The sequence below is a fragment of the Poeciliopsis prolifica genome, unplaced genomic scaffold (assembly GCF_027474105.1).
Source record: "Poeciliopsis prolifica strain line A6 unplaced genomic scaffold, Auburn_PproV2 SCAFFOLD044, whole genome shotgun sequence".
Lineage (NCBI taxonomy): Eukaryota > Metazoa > Chordata > Actinopteri > Cyprinodontiformes > Poeciliidae > Poeciliopsis > Poeciliopsis prolifica.
Window position 1 is genome coordinate 2,139,867 of NW_026562419.1, and position 6,775 is coordinate 2,146,641.

At 36.2% G+C, this 6,775-nt stretch overlaps 1 pseudogene; it reads right to left on the reverse strand.

Annotated features, from left to right (window-relative positions):
• Positions 1 to 924: 924 nt before the first annotated feature.
• Positions 925 to 4,794, reverse strand: LOC129376631 (microfibril-associated glycoprotein 4-like; annotated as a pseudogene).
• Between the last annotated feature and the right edge of the window lie 1,981 nt (positions 4,795 to 6,775).

A 6,775-nucleotide genomic window follows, 5' to 3' on the forward strand; every position in this document is an offset into this window, starting at 1 on the left:
TGTGTCCGGCTACAGTTTCATGTTGATGAGGTCAAAGGGGTCAGATAGTGACCATTGACAGTAAAACATTACACTTCCTGTTCTCAGGGGGCGTGGCCTAAGTGATGTTATCATTCGACCATAGGGTATTGTAGCACACCCGATGATGATCAATCACAGTAACTTTGGTGCCTCTTTGAGTTTCTGTGTAGGAGCTATAGCAGTTTATGTTTTTATGGCGAGTAGGTGAACTTTGACCCCTGCTAACCCCCCTTCAGCATACTCAAAAACTCACCGTTTTGATAACTTTAGATGGGACATGCCTTATGAACAGACTGACCAAGTTTGAAGCCGATCAATCGAAATCCCTAGGAGGAGTTTGATCAAATACGAAGGCTGTAAACGGCAAAAATGGGGTCAAAATTGGACCTTCAATCCAAAATGGCTGACTTCCTGTGATACTTGCACTATGACATTAATTGTACATTTTGAGCATCTTAGGGAGCTCTACAAGTGTACCAAATTTCATGTCTCTACGATGAAGTAAGTGAATAGCAAAGGGTCCTTTGAAAATTTCTAGGTGGCGCTATTGAGCCATTTTTTATGGGATTTTTGAGACAAATTGATGACTTTCTGCTGTTCTTGTTTCGCTTCCTGATTGTTTTCTGATAAAAATCAAATTACACTCCATTTCTTTGTCTTAGCTAACACCAGATATACTTTATTTTCTCTGGGAGTGACATAAACAGATCATTAAATAGATATAGATGTTGACATTGACACAGTTGAGCATAAAATTTAGAATTATGGAAGACCTGGTTGTTTTTCAATTAATTGCATTTAACCAAGAGGTTTGATTCTAAAATGTTTCCATTTGGCCCAATTTGTGTTTTAAAACTGGCTTATTTTAATTTTTACATATAAAAAAATACAGACACACAAATATTGCTGCTGGCATCTTATTTATTATCAGAGATGAATTGATTACAGGTAGCAAACTCTCACCAATGATTTAATCAACTGGATTATATTTATTAGTAATCAAGTGAACTTTTGACTCATGTTTGAAGCTAAAAGTTGATGTTTGCTTATAAGAAAAAGCAACTCATTATTTTTTGCTGGATGTTTGACCTGCAGATTTAAATGAGAGGACGGATCTTCATGCTGATGCTCTTCAGGGAGTAATTAACTCCCTTCCATGCAGACCATTCCACTCCAATATAATGGAGTGTGTTGTCAGCCCCCCAGCGATAAACCCCGTTAGGGTTTGTATAGTGACACTTATTGTACCAGAAAGCACCGAGATATTTTTTGGCACAGTTGCCGCTCATCTCATCCTGGTCTTTGACAAAAGTGGTAAATTTCTGTTGGTTGTGATAGGAAAGGCTGTCTCCTGCAGAAATAATAATAGGATACAAAAACTATATGAATAAAACAGACATTCAGTTGAAAGCTTGAATAGTGAAAAAAAAAAACAAATTCTGCGTGATCCAACATTAATAAAATTGTAATTTCAATATTTAACAAAAATGCTGACTTTGTGAAAAGTTGATAATGTTTTGTGAAAAAAATTATGAGTTATGCTAATCTCTTACTGGGATATTATTAATGAGATCAATTAAATTTACTTTGTGCTGTTAACTACCAACATCAATCTTCCTGCTTCAGAACCATAAGAACAAACTCTGGATTTAGATAAAACTGACACAACACATTTAATCCAATCAAGGTCTATTTCTCTTAATCCTGATTTGTCTAACTACAGTAAATTAGCTTTATTAATTATCATTATTATTATTATTATTATTATTATTATTATTATTATCATTATTATTATTATTATTATTATTATTATTATTATTATTATTATTATACACCAGGAGTGTATAGTAATACACTCCTGGTGTATTATTATACACCAGGAGTGTGTAATAATACACTCGTGGTGTATTATTATACACCAGGATCCATGCTCAGTGCCTTGCTCTACATTTCCAGACTCACTGCACGACTTTCAGACCCAGCACAAGTTGAATTATTTATTTTACAAAGGAATAATTAGTGAAGGGCATCATTCCATCCATCCATAAATTCATCCTGACTAGTAAAGTTAGAATGTGTTTTTTCTCATGACTCACCAGCGCCCCCTGTGTTGTTGAAACCCCTCACATGCAGAAGGTAACCCTCAAACTCAGCATAGATGTAAAATGAAGAGTAACGGGCAAAGGCTTTGTTTCCGTCAAAGTCCTCCATATCGACCATCAGCTCACAGTCTTGAAACCTTGTCAACTCATGGATGTTATCAAGACCTGCACAGACATGAACACTATTAAAGTTGGATTTTTACTGAGATTTTTGCACACACATTACTGTCCAGATCACTGCATTAATGCACCGTGGCATGGAGTCGATCACTCTGTGGTGTTGCTCAGGTGATATGAGAACCCACATGGCTCTGACCAACATCTGCAGCTCTTGTTGGGTCTTGACTGTCGCGTCTTCCTCTTCACAATAAGACAGATTTTCTACGACGTTTAGGTTCTTCTTCAAGATCAGCATCAGCATCAGTTCGACACAAGGAAAGCAACAGCTGAAATCTATGTTGCATATATCTGTGTGTGGTGGCTCTTCAAGCACTGACTCCATCTGCAGCCGACTCTACATTTCTAAATGGTTTTGTTTCATAATCCCCTCCAGGTGCAGTTATCCTGATTGCTTGTCCAATTCTTTTCCACTACATCTTTTCTTCCGCCTCACTTCTCTATGAATGTGTGTGAAAACAGCTCTGTGCACAGCTAGCTTCTTTAGCTGTGATGTTTCTGTCTTGCCCTCTTGTGCAAGGGGTCAAAGGTCATCTTTTGAACAACTGTCAGGTCAGCAGTCATTCCCATGATTGAATACCTACAGACCTGGACTCAGCGACCATTTGGAAGCATTTGCAGGTGTTTTGACTTAAACTGATTAGTGTGTAGCACCAGAGCTCTGCAATATTGAACTTTTTCACAATATTCAAATTTTCTGAAATACTGAATTTGTAGTTTTCATGAGTTGTCAGAAACAAATATCAACACTAAAAGAAGTAAACATTTTAAATATATCAAGCTGTATGAAATGAATTAATATGACATACAAATGTTACTTTTTGAATTAATTACTGATTGAAATAAACTTTTCCATAATATTCACAGTTTTTGACCTGCACCTGCACACCATCACTTAGTAACACAATAGTAAAATAGAAAGTCGAGACAATAAACAGGTTTGAAAAATGTGGCTATAACTATGTATAAATATCGTAAATAAATAAACCAACCATTCATTGACTAACTGTTTAGGTCGGTGTCTCACCCAGCCAGTACTCTCCAGCAGCGTTTCCAAAGCCTCTCTTGTACTACGCCCAGGGTCTGTAGAAGTTTACAGAGCCATCCATCCTCCTCTGGAAAACCTGGAACAACAAAGGAATCTGATCAAGAAGTGAACAACGTTCTCACTGACACACTCAGGGTGAAAAGGAAGTGGGTTGTACCAACTCTGAATTGGTATCAATAATCAATATTTAACATGACAAAACTGATCAAATCTTATCTCAGGCAGGTGAAAATGGAAGGACAATAAAGACTCTTCTTTCAACAGAACTTGATGTTTGTTGGATGAAATCCCCCAAGAATCCTGAGATAAACCAAGTTGAAGTGTAAACAGAGAGAGTTCATGTAGAGATGGACTCACCGTCCAGCGTCCTCCCTCTGAGTCCATGTCGCAGTAAGCCTTCACACAAACACATTCATGACTTGATACAGTTTTTATTATGTAATGCAATGTCACACTTTATGTGGAAAAATAAATACTATCAAGAAAGTTCAGTTTCAAACAGTCAGTTTATGTAATGTGTATGAAGATTAAGTAAAAACATCCTCAGCATTGTTAACAGATAAACCTCCAGTCTTGGTCCTGCACAGAACTTTAATCTGGATCTTCATTTTTATGAACAAACCAAACATAAAGTTCACCTTAACAGCAGATGAATGTCCACTTGGATAGATGATGTAAACTCCACTGGTAAGATTATTATCCTTATTGTAGATGTCATCGCAATCACGTGGCAGTTGGTCCTCAGCCGCTTCACAGCTGATCAGCAGTGGAGCCAGGAGGAAGAGAAGTGATAACAGCTGGAAGACAGAACATGACACCTTCTGAACATCATCAGAGAAACTCTGATTAACGTTCATTTAGTCAGATTAAACCTGATCCCTGATCTTGTCCTGCATGTGGCCTGTAAGCTGTGCTGCCAGATTTTCAGTCAGAATTATGCTGAATTCTGCCTTAACAAGGTTTATGGTTGGTTTGATCCTCCATTTTTTAACAACTCATTTCATCAGTCCTGTTAACAAATGTTATTTCCAGAGCCAACTATGTACAGTGTTACATGCATTGAGTTTTGGATAAATTTAAACACTCAAATTTACTCAACATTTCAGTGACTGAACAAAATACCAAACATTTTAAATAATTAACAAACTCACTAGAAGTTGTTTAATTTTTACATTTTTTGACTACATAGTTAAATATCTTGTTGTTGTTTGTGTTCATATTCTAATCATTATTGATGTTTCATAATTTGTGCATTTATGTACAATGTCTGCGCTGATTTTTATTTTGGTCATTTGTTGTTAACAAGATTTTAAACATTAAAAATACCTTTCCTTGTTAAAATAAATAAAAATAGATGAATTATTTTTTATTTTTTTACAGTGCAAGTTACAGGCTTACCTTCATCTTTACTGTTGATCTGGATAAATTGATCAAACTTGATGAAAATCTGGAGTTTGACTTGCAGCACAATGAAATTCCCTGTAATGTAAAACATAGAGAAACTTTAGTGGACAAACTCAGTTGTAAATGAATTCATGTGTTCATCTCTCACCTGCAGCTGGAATGAACTTGATTCCAAACTTCTGCTTCTCCTCTGTGTCTCCGACGTTCAGACTCTGTTATTTATACCTGCTGATGTGTCACCTCACCTTGATGATCAGGAATCTAAATCAAACATCACCTGATGAAAACATGAGCTTGGTTTCTTCATTTTACATTTTACTTCTTTCTGAACTTTGGATAATGAGTCTCAATTGCACAAATAATGCAAAATAAAATGTAACATTAATATAACTGGAGATGCGGCTTGCATGGATTTTGGACGGTTGAATTGATGGATGAGAGCCACCTCAAATTCATCTGTAGCAAAATTATTTCAATCATGTTTTTTGCAACCATTTACTGTTTTCTGAGAGTTTTAGTAGAAATTTCCAAAAATGTTCTCCTGCTCTTCCATCAGCTTTGTTGAAATAATTTGCCCTTCTGGCTTAAAAAAGGACTTAATATTTGAGAGAGTTTAAGAAAGTACATAAAATCTGAAATGGTCGATGATCTGAATGCAAAGGCTCTTCTTGATTAGTTTTTGTGAATATACAGTAAAATGTGTTGTTTTAACTATAGTTCATTATAATAATATATAATTCAATATATAACATAATTATGAAACCCAATTGTATTACATTATTACATAATGCAGTGTAACAAGCTCAAAGAAACATCAGAACATTCAGAGTCATTGAAGATCACCTTCAAAAACACAAACAGTCTCAACTCAATAAAAAGTTAGATCAAATCTTTTTACCAAAGCAGAATCAAAATTACCTTTTTTCCTTCACTTCAGCATCAGACAAGCTTCAGCTCTTCTGTCTGGAGGTCCTGGAAACAGCTGCTCTTATACACAGTCACTGACAGACCTGTCAATAATACACTAGTGACTCTATAATGTTTCAGTGAAATCAAAGCAAAGATGTGATTTTTACTTTATGACTTCAGCATCAGGGATTATTTTCACTGATGACATTTTTGGAAAAAGGATTTAGCTTGTACTTCCTGTCCTTGTTAATTCATTTCCTGTTTTGTGTTCTGAGTTGTGATGTTTTGAATCCTTTGTGATGTTTCAGTGAAAAGTCCCAGGATACATATTAATCTGACGAAATTAGGATTTTATTCCTAACAAGCCCAAGTTACAAATAGATCCATACAAAGCAGGAAGTAACAACAGGAACAAAATGTTATTTTTCAACTTTCTTGACAAAGTTAAAAAATGCCCCATTTTCATATTTCCTAGTGTGTGCTCACTAGCACACACACTATGCTAGTTTATGAATACAAGCCTGAAAATTCACATGTCCAAATTTTCCATTCACTTGGCTGCAGAGGGAAAAGCAATTTTCTCCTCTTGCATAAATGAACAGGTTGATGTTGCCTCTTGTGTGTCGAGACCAAAAGAATCTAATTCTGTAAATGATCTTGAAAGATCTCTGTAGGATAGCCTGACATGTTTAGCTCTGTTACTTTTAACAAATATGTTAAGATGTAACATATTTGTTACATCTTAACTGAGATGTAATTGAATCACCAACTTTGATTCAGTTGTTGCAATTGACTGCAGCCATTTGTTGATGTAGAATAATTAAGATTGCCATAAAAACTCTCATCTTATATCAGGCATGTTGTGGGACCACATTGTCTCAGCTGTGCTGTGTTTCCTGTGAGCTCTGAGAAAACAGAACGTTTGTCATGAAGTGGTGAAGTGGTGAGGCAGACGCTGGAGACCCAGGTAGGTGAATGGTGAGTAATTTAATGAAAATAATCCACAAAAACACAGTCAACAGAGTCCGCGGCCAGGCAGCATGGCTGAGCGGAAGCCAGGGCTCAACGCCGGTAGCAACTGGTCATACAGGCGGCTAAACACACAACGGCAGAC